The sequence below is a fragment of the Pongo pygmaeus genome, chromosome 1 (genome assembly GCF_028885625.2).
Source record: "Pongo pygmaeus isolate AG05252 chromosome 1, NHGRI_mPonPyg2-v2.0_pri, whole genome shotgun sequence".
In the NCBI taxonomy this organism is placed as follows: Eukaryota; Metazoa; Chordata; class Mammalia; order Primates; family Hominidae; genus Pongo; species Pongo pygmaeus.
The window spans coordinates 8,471,239-8,489,105 of NC_072373.2; the positions used below are offsets into that span (position 1 = coordinate 8,471,239).

At 41.1% G+C, this 17,867-nt stretch overlaps 1 protein-coding gene across 1 annotated transcript in view; it reads left to right on the forward strand.

Annotated features, from left to right (window-relative positions):
• Window positions 1–11,405: 11,405 nt before the first annotated feature.
• GREM2 (gremlin 2, DAN family BMP antagonist) overlaps window positions 11,406–17,867 on the forward strand; it is a 123,243-nt gene continuing 116,781 nt past the window's right edge. The window contains exon 1 of the mRNA XM_054451978.2: window positions 11,406–11,797. The gene's annotated coding sequence lies outside the window, so the exon portion shown is untranslated. The remainder of the gene's footprint in view (window positions 11,798–17,867) is intronic.

A 17,867-nucleotide genomic window follows, 5' to 3' on the forward strand; every position in this document is an offset into this window, starting at 1 on the left:
TTCAAAGGCCGAGGTGGGCGGATCACCTGAGGTCGGGAGTTTGAGACCAGCCTGGCCAACATAGAGAAACATTGACTTCACTGAAAAATACAAAACTAGCCGGGCGTGGTGGCACATGCCTGTAATCCCAGCTACTTGGGAGGCTGAGGCAGGAGAATCGCTTGAACCCGGGAGGCAGAGGTTGTGGTGAGCCTAGATCATGCCATTGCACTCCAGACTGGACACCAAAAGCGAATCTCTGTCTCAAAAAAAAAAAAAAGAACTGTGACAATGCAGATGTCTGCTGAATTTCAAAGTCAAATGCCTTCATGGAGCACCTCAAGCCGTCTGTTCAACTGTTGATGAAACTGGAGATATAGCCTACAAACCAAGCAAAACTCTTATGATGTTAAAGAAACATATTACATCATATTACAATCTACACAGGATTGGCTAACCTAAAGTTTGCAGTCTTTTGGGATTTCCCCCAAATAAAATAATCTCACAATATAACAGGTTTAGATGCAAGAAAATCATTCTCACACAAAAGATATATTCTTGGTGATTTTTTATTACCATCACTAGGACTGAAAATTTAATAGTTTGTGACATCTATTATCAATTGAAACTGTCCTCGTCACCATTACCTCCTTTTCCGTCATCCCTGTTTATTTTTCTAGCTCTGTTGATGAAATAGTTTTCTGATCATTTGTTTTCTAACTCCCAGACATTGTCTAAGAAGCGTCCCTTGCCGGGTGCGGTGGCTTATGCCTGTAATCCCAGCACTTTAGGGGGAAGAGGTGGGCGGATCATGAGACCAGCCTGACCAACATAGGGAACTCCGTCTCTACTAAAAATACAAAAATTAGCCTGGCGTGGTGGCAGGTGCCTATAATCCCAGCTACTCAGGAGACTGAGTCAGGAGAATCACTTGAACCTGGGAGGCAGAGGTTGCAGTGAGTCGAGCCGTTGCACTCCAGCCTGGGCAACGGAGTGAGACTCTGTCTCAAAAAAAAAAAAGAAGCATCCCTATTAGAGCAGAGGCAAGAAAGTAAAAGAAACAACTAAACAACTACTGGATCTGAGGTTTCTGTATGACTCAAAGATGAAGGTATGGGATCAGATATGAGTGAGTGGGTGGGGCATGGTGGCTCACGACTGTAATCCCAGCACTTTGGGAGGCTGAGGTGGGAGGATCACTTGAGCCCAGGAGTTCAAGACCAGTTTGGGCAACATGGCGAAACCCATCTCTACTAAAAATACAAAAAATTAGCCAGGCTTGGTGGTGCATCCCTATAGACTCAGCTACTTGGGGGCTGAAGTGGGAGAATCACCTGACCCCAGGAAGTTGAGGCTGCAGTGAGTCGTGATCCTGCCACTGCACTCCAACCTGAGCAATGGACATAAGACCTTGTCTCAAAAAAAAAAAAAAAAAAAAGAGAGGTGAGTGAGTGAAGGTTGCTCACTGGATTGGAAAAGGCCTTGGGAAAAGCCAGGGAGATATGGTGACAGACAGAATATCAGTTACCGCTTGTTACAGGTCAAATTATGTTAAATTATGTTCCTCAGGACATGTTGAGGTTCTAAACCCTGGTTTCTGTGCATGTGAACTTATTTAAAAATAAGGTCTTTGCAGATATAATCAAGTTAAAATGAGGCCAGTAGAGTGAACCCTAATCTGATAAGACTGGCGTCCTTGTAAGAAGAGGAGGAAACAGAAACACACAGAGAGGAGAATGCCATGTGACCACAGAGACAGAGATGGAAATGCTGCAGCTGCAAGACAAGGATGCCAAGGATTGGCAGCCACCACCCAAAGCAAGGAGGAGGCAAGGGAAGATTCCCCTAACATTTCAGAGGGAGCACTGCCTCCACCAACCCCTTGATTACGGGCTTCTAGCCTTGGGAACTCTGTGAGAAGAAATTTCTGTTGTTTCAAGACACCCTGCTTGTGATATGTATTTTGTCATGGCAGTGCCAGGAAATTTATATACTAATGAAAGTAAAATAGGCCAAAGGAAGCTAGAGCATGAAACCTGTCTCTGGAACTGTCTTAGTGTTGCTGGTATTCGACATCTGATGGCAGCTGGTAGACATAATATTTAGGAAATAACTCATTAATTTGTGTCTTAAGGACTCCACCTGGCACATGAGATCACTGCCTTCCAGAAGTCGTGGTATGTTGGGCTAATAAGGCAGACAGAGTTGGATGCTAATATTACGTTTATGTAATACCAAGTATTTTTAAATGAAGTAATGCCAAAAGATAGGACATAATGAAGAGAAACCGCTAAGGCCTGAAACAGATAGGAAAGTCTGCATGGGAATGAGGTGGAACTTAAAAATCTCTAGAATGTTTTCTTCTGGTTGAATAAGGTGAGGAGTGGTGCAACCACTGAGAATTGCAAAGGATCAAGGTGCTCGGGCTTATACGATGTGATTTGTGTGAAGACTTTAGGGTCTCACACCAAGCTTGACTCTGTTTTGCATCCTTTAAAAGTGATTTCTAATAAATACATACATATACATATACATAGATAAATAAATAAATATTAAAAGGCCGAGGCCAGGTTTGGTGGTTCACGCCTGTAATCCCAGCATTTTGGTAGGCCAAGGCGGGTGGATCACCTGAGGTTAGGAGTTCGAGACCAGCCTGCTCAACATGGTGAAACCCTGCCTCTACTAAAAATACAAAAATTAACCAGGAGTGGTTGCACATGCCTGTAATTCCAGCTACCTGGGAGGCTGAGGCAGGAGAATCACTTGAACCTGGGAGGTAGAGGTTGCAGTGAGCAGAGATCATGCCACTGCACTCCAGCCTGGGCAACAAGAGTGAAACTCCGTCTCAAAATAAATAAATAAATGAAATAAAAGGCCAGGCGCAGTGGCTTGCACCTGTAATCCCAGAACTTTGGGAGGCCGAGGCGGGCAGATCACTTGAGGTCAGGAGTTCTAGAGCAGTCTGGCCAACATGGTGAAACCCTGCCTCTACTAAAAATACAAAAATTAGCCAGGCGTGGTGGTGCATGCCTGTAATTCCCAGCTACTAGGGAGGCTGAGGCTTGAGAATCGCTTGAACCCAGGAGGCAGAGGTTGCAGTGAGTGGAGATCGCGCCATTGCACTCCAGCCTGGGCAACAAGAGCGAAACTCCATCTCAAATAAAATAAAATAAAATAAAATAAAATAAAAATTAAATTAAAGAGTCTTCTTGATAATATAAAACCAAAGAATAGACTGACTTCAGAGCTATTCACAAGGTCATCAGGTGCTTCTACTAGCTTTGACTTATTTACCCACCCAAGGTCTAATTCTACTGCCTGAGTCAGAGATCAATGTTACCTATCAATTTAGTTCACTTTATTAACTCCTAGTATGCTGACAGTTGGGTAAAGAAGTTTAATCGATATCTTCTTGCGGGGAGCCATGTGCATTTCTTCAATATTCATGAATTCCTGAATTCATGAGCCTACAGTACAGAATCTCGTTGTTACCAAATCCCCATGGATATGTCACTCCACCACGCTGGCTGTGTAATGACTCTTGATGAGAAAGTCCCCACAAAGGCACCAGCTGGGGAGGAGCCCCTCACCGTTGCTTTTCTAACTGGACAGCCGTGCAGTCCTTATGGGGCGGAGCTCGTTCTGAGGCCGGCCAGCTGTCTCCCTGTCACTGATCCCACAGGGAGATATGTCGCTTTCGGAAGTGCGTGCAGGGCAGCCTAAGATTCACATTGATACAAGACAGAGGTCAAATGCTGTTCCGTACTAACTTTTGTTCCCTTCCAAATATATCAGGAACGTTTGCTTCGGGTCCTTCCAGACGGCAGGAATGTGTGCGGGGGAGAACAGAAGTTGGAGTGAGGATTGTTTTATTTTAATTCTGGCTCTGGGCTGGAAAGGGGTGACCTGACCTATTTTGTAAATAACCTGAACCAGAGTTTAAGAAATAATGGCACTGTGTATTGCCATGGTTAACAAGAATTTACGAAAAATTAATACGTCCTGTTCTTTAAAAGCACAAATGGTGAAAATAATTTCTCCAGAGCATTTTAAATTCTTCCTGCTTCCCTAGAAACTGCTTTGAGATGCGATCAATGGATCTTCTGTAGCATCAGGCAACACGCCCGTCAGTCATGGGCTCCTTCCAGTGTCCTCCACACCTTGTCCTCTGTGGCCACCTGTTGGGAAGTGAGCTTTGGTCACGGTCACCAAGTGATTCCTGGGTTCTGAAGAACTTTATATTCAGAGAATAGGCACTGGGGTGAAGACAAACTGGGAATGAAAGGAAGCCAGGAGCCAACCCTGAAACATTTTTTGTTAGTTTTTTGGATGGGAATTTCATGACATAGCATACGCAATTATACAATATCCAGTATAACTAAGATAAATGTACATGTATCTGTTAACAAGCATGCTGGATCTTATCTATGAATAAGAGTTCTGGTCTCCAAAAAAGTGACTGTAGAAACGCATAGCATCTGTCAGTTTAGGTTGCATTACGTTACAGTCAAGAAAAGACCCCAAATCCCTGTGGCTTATGACAGCTAGGTTTTATCTCTCTCCCATATGATGAGTCTGCCTCACATCACCTGTGGCTCTGCTTCATGCCATTCTTATTCAGGGAACCACGGAACTCATCGGTTTTCTGGAAGAGAAAAAAGAGAAGTGGTAGACCACACAATGGCTTTTAAAGCTTTGTTTTGGAAGCACACACAGAACTTTTGGACACATTCTAATGGCTACAATAAGCCAAAGTGCCAAGCCTCAGTCAGGGGAGTAGGCCTATATTATCCTTTCTCAGGAATGGGTCCTGTGGGCAGGGAAGTGAATATTTTGGACAATAATACAATCAACCACCATCAAACATTTAATTCAAACAATATTTCTATTGGATGAAACAGACTGGGATTCCTTCTTTAGAATTATGTTCTGTGCCAGTTTACAATCCACATAAGGAAGTCATCTTTCCTTTAATAAATTCATCAATCAGTTAATTTTTTTTTTTTTTTTTTTTTTTTTTGTGAGACAGAGTCTCATTCTTTCACCCAGGCTGGAGTGCAGTGGCGTGATCTCAGCTCACTGCAAACTCCGCCTCCTGGGTTCAAGCGATTCTCCTGCCTCAGCCTCTCAAGTTGCTGGGATCAGAGGCGCCCGCCACCACACCTGGCTAATTTTTGTATTTTTGGTAGAGACGGGGTTTTACCATGTTGGCCAGGCTGGTCTCGAACTTCTGACCTCAAGTGATCCACCCACCTTGACCTACCAAAGTGTTGGGATTACAGGCATGAGCCACCACACCCAGTAGTTAATTTTTTAATAGATCAGTTTATAAATTGTTATTCAACTAACCTTTACTGAGTGCCAGCTCTGTACCAAGAATAGTGGTAAGCACTGGTTAGAAAAACTCAAATAAGATACAGTTTCTGCCCTTAGAGAGCTTAGAGACTTTTCATATAACACATTGCTTTAATTGTACTCTAAAATGGAAATAGCCAGTTTAGTCTCCCTGGTGAGGAATAGCTCTGAATGATTTGGGCTTATTTCTAAAAGCCAAATCAGTATACTTCTCTATGGGAGCCCAAAACAATCCCAGAGAGGACACTCCCCCAAACCATCTTGAACACATAGATTCTCCCCTCCACATTGAAACGCTGGTCACTGAGCTTCAGTAGCCTTTGCTATTCCTGGCATGTGAAATGCCTGCTCTATTGAGCTTGGATCCTGGATTTTGTAGAGTATTTTCTCCAGGCCAGACATTGTGTAATCCTTCTAAACGAAAATCTAATTTAATCCTCCTAGAACCTACATCGTTGTCACGTAAACTTTATTTTATATATGCAAAAACCGAAACCCCAGAAAAAAAGCAAGGAGGCCAGGCATGGTGGCTCATGCCTGTAATTCTAACACTTTGGGAGGCCAAGGTGGGTAGATTGCCTGAGCTCATGAGTTCGAGACCAGCCTGGGCAACACAGTGAAACTCTGTCTCTACTAAAATACAAAAAATTAGCCAGGCATGGCGGTGTGCACCTGTAGTCCCAGTTACTAGGGAGACTGAGGCAGGAGAACTGCTTGAACCTGGGAAGCGGAGGTTTTAGTGAGCCGAGATCACACCTCTGCACTCTAGCCTGGGCGACAGAACGAGACTCCCTCTCCAAAAAAAAAAAAAAAAAAAAAACACAAACAAAAAAAGCAAGGATATCCAAGCAGTAAGTGACTCAGGATTCAACCCAATGTTGACATCGAAGTCCAGGCACCAAACTACAATGCAATAGTGTTCATCATCTGAAACTTAGCCTGAGGCTAAGTTTCAGACTTCTTAAATTATGGTATCTGCTTTGATTTTCTATTGGGCTTTTTTCCTTATGTACTCTTCAAGAAGGAGAACGTCACACAGATGACCTCAAACATTGAGAGATTTGGTGTATGGATACACACAGAAACAAAGGAAATACAGGCAGGGCCAGTGGAAGCTCAGAAAGATTAAACAACTGGACCTCATCTTTTCTTGCTCATATGTAAGACATACATTAGAGGTCTAGTAGATCTTCGTAGACACCTATTCTAACCATGACCATAACTAGTATACTCTCTCTTCTCTGATTTTCTGACTTTTTTTTTTTTTTTTTTGAGATGGAGTCTCACTCTGGAGTGCAGTGGTGCAATCTCGGCTCACTGCAACTTCCACCTCCTGAGTTCAAGCAATTCTCTTGCCTCAGCCTCTCAAGTAGCTGGGATTACAGGTGCGTGCCACCACTGGCTAATTTTTGTCTTTTTAGTAGAGAAGGGGTTTCACCATCTTGGCCAGGCTGGTCTCGATCTCTTGACCTTGTGATCCATCTGCCTTGGCCTCCCAAAGTGCTGGGATTACAGACATGAGTCACCACGTCTGGCTTGATTTTCTGACTCTTTAAGCTTATGTTATTGCTATCAAATGACAAAGTTAGATAGATACAGATAGATGATAGATAGAGAGATGATAGATAGATAGATAGATAGATGATAGATAGATAACCCTAGTTCAAGCTCATCAAAAGGGGAAATCTGATGGACAGCCAACTCCCATTATCTCTGCATGGGTGGCAGATTGGCTCCCTTTGAGTCCAGCGTGCTCTCCTAGTCTGGTGTCTGTAGCTGTAGGGGCAGATGAATGTGATACTTCTACAGCTATCTATACTACTATCTAGGTCTCCTTCTTCATCTGGGCTATCGGGTCTGGGAAAGAGTTAAGGAAGTGGCAGGTGCCATGATGGAGCCATTCTGGCCGCTCCTTCAGCTACATTTGTCAATCTGAATCTTAGTTTAACCATCTCCTGCATTCACCGCTTATATGATGTCATAAGCACATGCAGGTCAAAGGTGGCTCTGCCTTCTCTTCACTCTCATTTTGCCCTCTTCACCTCTACCCATCCATATCTCAGAAGTAAGAGTACAGCGCAGAGGCCTTGCTGATATTTAATAAGCATGGGCTAATGAATCAAAAAAACCCACAACCACCTGCTCCCTGGGTCTTAAGGGAAAATACAGGGATTGAGCTGAATACATGGTCATTCCCTTTCCTATTAATTTCCCCAGCTCATCTGTGGGTTGTGCTCTCTGCTCCACTGGGGTGACACAAACATGACAGATGGCACTCTCATGGACAAGGAGTTTATTCTGCGACACAGTGAGAGCTATATATTTTGCTATAAAACTCTGATAAATCACTCATATATTCTGGGTAGAATCACCATGACACAAGAGAGATAAATGTTATTTAATACATATGAACAGTTGAAATTTGTGAACCGTAAGAGCATAGATTCATATGTATCAGTGAATCATAAATACAGATTTCATTTTGAGGTTTTGATGTAAACATACAGTATTAATGAACAAAGTTAATGACTTTCTAGAAAATAAAGGTTTCTTATATGGTGGAGGAATAAATATTGAATAATCAGTAAATTGAAGAATTTACAAACTTTGTGCATCAAAAGCACTTTAACAATTTAAAAAGTAAACTATGATAATCTAAGAAAGAATTATAGCTATAAAAGGACAAAACAGGCACCTATGGATTTATCAATAAATCCATAGGTTAAAAGGAAGCTATTAAGATAAATAAAGAGATAACCAAGGGGAAAGCATTAGCATTAGAATGGTGTCCAACCTAGGCTAGAAAGAAAACACATGAATAGGTACAGACAAGATCAAGAATGTGATCTTATGCTTATCACACTGGGAATGCAATGTCAGTCTTCAGCAAACAAGTCATATGGAAATCTTGTATCTTTGTATAGTAGAGGAAGAATTATAAGCTCTTCTACTTTTTCTTTTTTTTTTTTACTTTTTTTCATATCACAAATTACACATATTCATCATAGAACACACAGATATGTCAAAAGAAGGGTAAAACACCATCTGCGGTCATCTATAGTTCAGAAATATACTTAGATCATAATCATAATCTTTTAAAAAATTTAATGGCATACTATGAAAATTATTCAATAAAATTCTAAATTATTCTGTAATATAGTAAAAGCCAATAATAGCATCAAAGATGATTTCGAGCTGAAGTAAACCCTAGGTTACTTAGTCTGACCTTTATAACAATCCCTTCATAATCTCTGCAAATGACTGTGAGTCCTTTTCTTGACCACTTCATTGACCTATATAAAAATCTCCAAATCATCACTTTACCAGGAAATTCTTTCAATTTCCGAAAGCTTTAATTTTGAGAAGTCTTTCGCTATCCTGATTTTTGCCCACCCTTATTTTCTCTCCAGAACAGCACTGGGTTTCGGGTCCACTTCAACTTATTCCCATCCTCTGGCATCGTAACTGTGACTACATCAGGGTGACTTTACTATACAAACTTTTTTAATCTATAAAATTAGCCTAGTAGCATTTATCCTGCATTCCTCATAGAGTTGTTTAAAAAAATTAAGAAAGAAAATGTTTATAAAAATGACAATACATTTGAAGTATTATACGAATAATAAACATATTTCCTCTTTTACCTTTACTGTTTGAAAATGTTATCATTTTCACCTCAGTTCCTACTCCAAGACGCCTGATTCTCTCTTGCATCTCATAAATTATAATATTCAGAATCATCGTCTTATCAACTCCTTTGGATACATGCCAATTGGTGAATATCTCCTGTAAAAAGTGCCACACTGAACTAAGCAGGATGATCCTGATGTGGCTGAATAAGTGGAAAATAAAATGACCGTTCTGTCATGAATCTGCCCAGCTGTCCGCTGCTGTGCATGCTGAGATGCAAGCGTTTTTATTATTACCAATGTCTGTGTCATTTATAAAGGATTTAAGAAATGTTTTTGAAAAACTCTTTTAAAGGTAGCAAAATGACGAAAAGACTAAATATAGAAGAATAAACACTGATGATTTATTTTCCCTTAACCACACAACTGATTGGGTATAGATGTCCTTTAAATCATCCAGTTTTGCTCTTCATTAACTGAAGGACAGAGGGCTTGGATTATTATCTAAAATGAAGTTTAAGATAGATCTGTGACTTTAAGGCATCCATGATTTCACTTACACTGTCTTTTCAGTGCTATGAAGAGCCATAATGAGCCCTGAAAATAACAAGCAGAAAATATAATGATCTGCTTGGTTTTATCAGTCGCTGTTTCTCTCTTTTCTAGAAAGGCAATTCTAAGGCAAATTATTGGTAACTTATCTGAAAATATCATGACCTGTTCTGAAATAACATAAATGACTATTTACCAAGTTGGACAGATGATTTCATGAATTGTTAGCTCTTCTGTGCAAAGGCAGGCAGGAATGAGTCAGCTGCGTTAACCCTTTGCTTTCCTTTGAGTCAAATAGTTTGTATGAACAAACAGGGCAGTCATCCACTCTCCCAGCTCTATTTGCTGTCTGCCTTCAGCAAGTCACTTTATCATTCCTCCACTCTATTTCTCCACCTGGAAAATCTGGAATATCATACCTATAACTCCTTCTTTTTTCTAAGACTGTTGAGATCTTTAGAAGAACTACACTCTACATATTCAAAGATTTATGACAGTATTTTTTTTTTTAGCTGCTTACCTAAAGAAAGGGAATGAACTGGAGTTGTTAAAGTAATAAGGATATGCCATTTGAGGTTAGACTGTGGTTAGCAGGAACCAACAGCTAAACGTGGTTTTATTTTGTATTTCCTTTGTCAATTTCAGCTGATGTCAGGCTGGCCCATTCTGAGAATAAGGCTGCATTTCACAATTCCTGGAATGTGCCCACGTAAGAAAGAAGGCAGGTAGTCTGTTTGGTGATAATATATTTCAAGAACTAATTGTTATTTCATGTGAATTTGCAACACAATGTGCTGTGAGTTGAGTTGGAACTAGAATATCAAATACCGAATAGTATACAAAAGGGATAACACTGCAAAAAAAAATTTCAAGTCAAAAATCAAAACAGAGCTCAGAGATTTCAGAAGCAATGGCTTCTTGTCAAGAATAACTGTCATTAAAATTTCCATAAGCACCAGTGAAATTGATTTTGGGGAAAAGTCTAAGGGAGGGTCTGTTTTATAAGACACACCAAAACTTTATTTTATTCTGAATTTCCCCAGCCAAGTTTGTAAGATCTCAGATTTTTCTTGGGCTCTTTCCCTGCCAAAGGGCCAAAGGTTTATCTCTATTGACACATACAGATAAAAAATTTTCATCCAGGAACCTCTATCAGCAGAGTCTGAATAGTCTTCTTTGGCTAGTGAATCACACTAAGGGAGTCTCAGTCCTGAGATGATCAGTGGTGAGAAGTTCAAAAAATAATAAAAAGAGCAAGCACTTAGGCGTCACAATATGCTTCTGATATAACGCACCAAGCCCATGGAGCACAGGAATTGGTCTGGCGTCATTGTTTTATGTTCTCTGGATGTTGAAGAGTCTGATTTGCATTAGAAACCGTTGCATTCGATAAACAAAAATCAGGATAATAATGACCAAAGTACTATTTGGAACAGAAAACAAATTCAAGCAATGGGTGTTTTGCACTGAATTCATTCAAGATTTTATTAGTTAAGCTCTCACTTAGGTTATTAGGCTCAGCTTGCTTTTTATTTCACTGGCCTCAGTTACTGCAAACAAAAGGAGCCTGGTGTGTGTGTGTGTGTGTAAGTGCACGTGTATGAGAATGTCAGACATATCACACACGGGCTTTCTACATTCTTCACATTGGAAACCCATCAACAAAAGGAAGAAGATCTGAAGGGAATGAGTGTTGTTGTTGTTGTTTTTTTTCTGGTTTAGGAGATAGAGGGAGAATTTCTCTACATAAACAAGAAGGTTAGAATTGGAAGTCTGCTAAAAAAAATGTTAGAGCTGACCACAGGGTTGTAAATCCACTGACTGGAAGGAGGAAAAGAGAAACATTGCAAGCGACTGAAGTGTGTGGTGTGGCTGCAATGTTTGTGGGTTAGATGAGAAACAAGCGCTGAGTGAAACAGAGAAGGGGGGTGGCTGGTGTGATTTGTTTGGTGTTCAGAGCCAATAGAAATCCCAGACTGTGATAATATCCCCATGCAGCGCCGAGAGGATTCAGAGCTAAGTCTCCGGGCTCCTTTCACATCTGCAGGAGCAGCCAGCCTGGGACCGCGCGGCGCGGGGCGCGCTCTCGCCTCTCCTGCACCCTCAGCCGGCGCGCTTCTCTTATGGGCGTCTGCTGCAGTCCGGCTGCGGTCGAACTGAAAGCGGCGGCGGGAGACCAAACTTAGACCCCGCTGTGCACTAGACAACTCAGAGAAGGCAGAGGGAGAGGGAGAGAGAGAGAGAAGGGACCCGAGGAGGAGGCTTCCATCACGTCATTGCAGGTACGCAGCTTGTCACGACTAATGTGACACAGACACGGTTTCTGATTTCTACCTTCACTAGGCACTTAGAATGAATTGACATTGTTTGTTCCGTGGCTGGTCAGGACAGAAAGCCCTGAGTGAATGTCTCGCCGGTTTCACCCCGGGTAATTCAAGCTGTTGGCGTGTGTTTGGGGGCCACAAGGTTTATTCACCTATTGAATTATGCGTGGGTGTAAAATAAGGACCTTCAAACTTGACCGTGATCGCTCTTTCTTTCTCTTTTAAATAACATCAATACCAATATGTTGTCATACCACCAATAAATACCTCTTGGTGACCGCCATTCTAATTATGACTATAGCGAGGCAAACACCATCCAATTGTTAGAAAGCGGGCTATGAACCTCTCCCACCTACCTATCAGGTTAATATCCTTCCTACAGGAATAGGAACCACAGCCGACTTCGGCAGAGTTTTGATTTCTTAAAGCATATGGCCAAGGTGCACTCGCCTCATGAGTGAAATATCACTATTGTCACTATGCTGTGGTTGAAGGAGAAGAGAGAAGGGAGGTAGTTATTTTTTAATGTGATTGTCAGTGATCCTTCCTGTGTACCTGACTTATTTCTACATTGTCTTACGAGTTTAAAAATGCATTTGTATTCTGCACGCCAGGCACGTTCAGTTCCAGGATCTCACATATTACTACATTAAAAAGTCATGAATTGGAACTATCTAGTAGATGTGATAGTTGTAAGAAAATATTGATGTTTCATTTTATTTTATTTGATCCTAAAACTCATAAACTTCTATTTCTTTTTCTGTTTTATTTTGAGGTGTGGGTTTTGTTAAAAAAAAAAAAATCTATTTCCTGAGATTTTATCATATTTGATTTGAAATTTTAAAGATAGTTATATAACTCCCCACCCATTGATGACTTGTGATTAAATTAGCATTGCTTAATGAGTTCAGTCTTTCCTGGGAAAAGCCAGAGGGGACTGCATGAAGTCTCAGTTAAAAAATTGGTCTTGCTTTGCAGTCTGCAAGGGCTGGCTGGTATTCATGTGCCTCTGAATCCCTATGAAAAGCGCTTTTTCTGCAGTGGAACAGATTGGGACTCCAGTACAGCCAGAGAATGGCTCTGCAGCAGGTGCAGGGGCAATCAAATACCTTACCTTTAGTCTAAACAGCACTCTTCCCAGTGGAGTCTTAGTCGATCATATCCAAACCATTCACTGATAATTCACAATCGACTCACCATTCAGCCGTGCTTAGTTTTCAAGGTAGCCCTTGTCCCAAGACATGTGCCTGACCAAGGAAGATAAGAAAGTTATAAGAAAGGTATTTGTGTTGTATATCACAGTGGGGAATTTATATCGACCTTTTTTTGTTTGTTTGTTTTTTGTTTCTTATCAGATGAACATGTTCTTTCTGTCATTAAAGGAAATGCACGCTTAGCTCTACCATGGAGTCAGGAAAACGTCATAGTTTTTGCCCATTGACTGATCTGAATGATTTAACAGGGTGTTTTTTGAAATCGTGTCAAAGTATAGACATGGCAAGTGAATATTATATTTAGGAGAAGGCATTTTGATTTTATAGATAAATTTTTTTTCCTTCTACGTCAGAAAGAAACTGTGAAGAACTGATCTGTGCAAATAAATATAAGTTAATCGACCCAACTACATTCTATTGGTAAAGAGTTGTTTTGTATGATTGTGAGCATTTGTCAATCTTTTATAAATAAAATAGCTGCAATAAGTTGGGACCTAGTTCTGTCTTATCTTTCTAACTCTAAAGCAATGTTGGGTGTGTTGGTAGCAACTTTGTGAGTGTGAGACGGATTATATTCACTTTGTATAGACTAGGAGACACTGATGGCTTTTCAAAGATAAATATAAACAATGCTGTGATTATTCATTGTTTTGTGCTATCATTCTTCACTGAGACAGGTAATCAACAGTTCATTCTCTATGAATCTTAGTAGAGCCAGCCAGAGCTTTACATACCCTCGAGTTATAAGTTTGGTAAAGTTTAAACAAGGTACATGCCTTTAAATCTCTTTAAAGTAAACACCTCTTTTTCTAATGCAAAGGAATGGTATTAGACTCTCAGTTCTTATTGATATGGAGAGGATTGGCCTGTCTGGGTCAAGGGCAGACACCGAGACACTGCAGAGGCACAGGCACGCAACAGATTAGTTCAGCCACTTTTGTACTTCAGTGTTGCTACAGCAATTGCCCCTGTGCCATGTGCCAGGTTGCAGGCATGTTCTCAGTATCAGGGTCCTTCAAATATCTACGGACAAAAAAGAATTATTTCAACCAGGGAAAACGTGCCCAGCATTGGGCTTAAATGGGTCACACAAGACATTGTTTTGAAGGACAAGGTGTTCAATTAAAAATTAGACCTATGGTGCCATCTTCTTCTTGGATTAGCTGCTTCTTGATAGTTCTTTTGTTTCTAATAATATTAGGTATAACAGGCCTAATAATGTCTAGAATTAATTTTGATCACATGTCAGGCTAAAATGTGGTCCTCAGACTCAACACTGACCAATGACTTCAGCAGATTTCCCATCACCACCACTTCTAGCTGGAAAGATGTCTTTAAGTGGCCAGCACATTGATGGGACCCAGACGGTGTTGGGGCACTGATTTGTAGAACAGAGTCCCAGAGCCACATGGATGTTAAAGGCATGGAAAGTGAGCAGGTGGAAGCCACAAGGGTATAAAGTGAGATGATATAAAGATTGACATGCTTCAGTATAAATCCTGGAGCCAAAGGAAAATGAAAATGAATGTATTTCCTCTAATTAGCTTCAGATATACATTTTTGATTAGCTTCAAGTATACATTTTTGATGAGACATCCTGAATGTTTTAAATAAACTCTCTTGTGTTCTTAGGTATATCCCACACAGGTGTGGGATGAAAATAATCGCATTTGATGTACTGTAACACTCCTGTCCATACAGGCCAGGAGAGGGCAGCATGCAAACTCTGAAAAAGTGATTTGATACCTCCCCCTGACCATGAGGAAGACTCCAGTCTCCAAATGGCTAAAAAATGTCCCTCCAACTTCAAGTGCCCTCTTCCCTTTGGAGAGCCAACTCTAGAGTCTTAGTAAAGGCACACCATCCAGAAGGGTTTGTTTCTGTTTTGGCCTCCAGAATTGGTGCTACCTGGCAAAATCAGAAAAGCAGCAGCATATTTCACAGTGAACTCAATTTCCCTTTCTTTTAGTTAGCTTTACCCTTTGATCCTATTCAAGCAGTCTTGAGCTTGACTCTGTTAGCAGATGGGTGAGAGAAAGGGAAAGAGAATGCAGGGAAAAGAGGACAAGAAAGAATGGAGTTTCTCAAGTTGGTTCTCCAGGGGAAATGCTTATGAGCTGCTTTCTCAGTAGACCCAGTCTTTAAGCATATCTCAAATACAAGTTCAGGGCCACAAGGATCCATTTTGTCCACTGACAATCAGAATCCTAGCAAATTTGGTTTCAAAACAAAAGAGCTGGAATAGCTTCTCTTGGTTGTACCCAGAATCTAAAAGACATATGCTGGCTGGGCGTGGTGGCTCATGCCTGGAATCCCAGCACTTTGGGAGGCCAAGGTGGGTGGATCACCTGAGGTCAGGAGTTCAAGACCAGCCTGGCCGACATGGTGAAACCCCATCTCTACAAAAATACAAAAATCAGCCGGGCTTAAGGGCAGGTGCCTGTAATCCCAGCTACTTGGGAGGCTGAGGCAGGAGAATCTCTTGAACCCAGGAGGCGGAGGTTGTAGTGAGCCAAGATCATGCCATTGCGCTCCAGCCTGGGAGACAAAGCGAGACTCCATCTCAAAAAAATAAATAAATAAATAAGTAAAATAAATAAATAAATAAATAAATAAATAAATAAAAGACATAGGCTAAGAAATAAGAATTGTGTATCCACCTTTTAGAAGCTCAAAAACGATTAAAACTAGTCCATCGTAAACCTAGCCTAACTTTTTTTTTTTTTTTTTGAGACAGGGTCTCACACTGTCTTCCAGGCTGGAGTGCAGTGGCACTATCTCAGCTCACTGCAGCCTTGACCTCCTGGGCTCAAGGAATCCTCCCACCTCAACTTCTCCAGTAGCTGCGACCACATGCTCATGCCACCACGCCCGGCTAATTTTTGTATTTTTTTGTGGATGCAGGGTTTCATCACATTGCACAGGCTGGTCTCGAACTCTTGGTCTCAAATCTACCTGCCTTGGCCTCCCAAAGTGCTGGGATTATTACAGGTGTGAGCCACCATGCCCAGCCAGTTAAAACTTTTTAAAATTCATGGCTGATCGGCTGTATCCTTGTGCAGTTGCTACCATCAGAGATGAGTCATCTTCTAGGGACAAATTATAATTGCACATAGAAGAGAGAAATAGTCACTCTTAAAGTGGGTGTCCTGTGACTGGCAGAAATGACTTCTGAATGGTTCATCACAATTTCGCTAGGTTGGAGATGTTAGCTTCAGGAGCATCCTTGTCTCTTTGCTGTCTTTGGTTCAGCTGCTGCACAACTCACTACTAAATATGAGGGACTTAGGAGGAAGCTCGGAGAGGGGCTTTTTAAACAACATCTGAGAAGGCCAGAGTAAAAGCATTCTGGAGGAAAAAGCTGTGGTTGCTCCTGAGAGAGGAGAAGGCAAAAGGAATGTTGGGCTGGGGATGGACGCACTGGGGCAAGGATGTAAAGACATCTGTGTCGAGAAAGAGTGATTCTGCTGCTTGGGTGTGGAGGATTCCAGGAGGCTCAGGAGGCTGCCCATCGAGGGCTCAGCAGCTTGTGTGCATATATGAGGCCTTGAAATCTCAGATCTGCGCTTCTTTCTGGTGCCACCATATTCTGGGAGGTGTGGTGGCCTTGAATCAAAGCAAAGGTTTTTTCAAAGACAAAGTCAAGATTCCCTGGCATCTGGGAGGAGCAGGGAGGTCACTGTTTGTCTCCTCCATTGTCAGCCAGATGAGCCTCTGCTGCACTTCCATGTGCTGTCTAGAACTACGTAGTGCTCTGATGCAAGGAAAGCACGGATGAGTGTGAGACGTTCATCCAGGGTCTCCATGGAATCAAACACAATGCCATAATAGTAGGGTATTGACAAATGAGGGGAAAAATAAGTCCTAGAGGCTGGGGTGAGGAGGAATTGTAAAATTTATCACCCAAAGTCTAAGACCAAGAGTCTCTGCTGCTATTTTGCAGATTTTAATGTAGCACGTACCAATTATTTTAAGATAGTCAGAAAAACCCCAGGCTCCATCTCTCTTTTGCAGATTACTTTCCAATTAAAAAAAAAAAATCTAATAACTGAAGGAGAAATCTCTTTGAAGGTGCTTACCTGCTTGAGAAATACAATAGGTTGAGTGAGATTCTGGCAGATACCACAACCCTCATTAAAAGGCATAATAAAAGGGTATGTTTCACTTAGAAACTGTGTCTGCATTGTGAATGCAAGAGATTTGGAAACAAAAGAAATATATGACTTGTAGAAAAGTCCTCTTAAAGGACAGTTTCTGAAGGACATGAGGCCAAGAACACAAATATTCCCAAACACAACTTTCATGTTATGGATGAGTAGCCATTCCAAGCTAAAATTCTTCTCTCTATAATTTATTTAAACAATGAGGGGGGAAAAAAGGAGAACGCTGAGCAGGGGAACACTTGACCAGCTCCTATGAAATGCTAAGTTGACTTTGTCTAGTACAAACATTGTGTGCATTAAAAATATTATTCAACCTGGCTCTACAGCTGTGACTCTAAAGGCTGAGAGGAAGCTAATCTTATCACCTATGGAAAACTAGCTGCTTCTCTCTGCTTTTATGCAATTATAACACGAACCCTGGATAATGCATTATATTTTCTAATTATAGTAGCTATGTTTTGGGAAAGTTGATGGATGTGTGACATTGTACTTAGAGTTAATAAAAATCCAGCAGCTCTGTAATGAGATTTCCCTGCCTTTGCTAGTAATTTAAATCTCATCAGCATTTCAAACGATCTTTAATTTTCCCTTATTAATAATTTTTAAAAATTAAGATTGTTCTAACATTTGCTGAATGCATACCATGTGCCA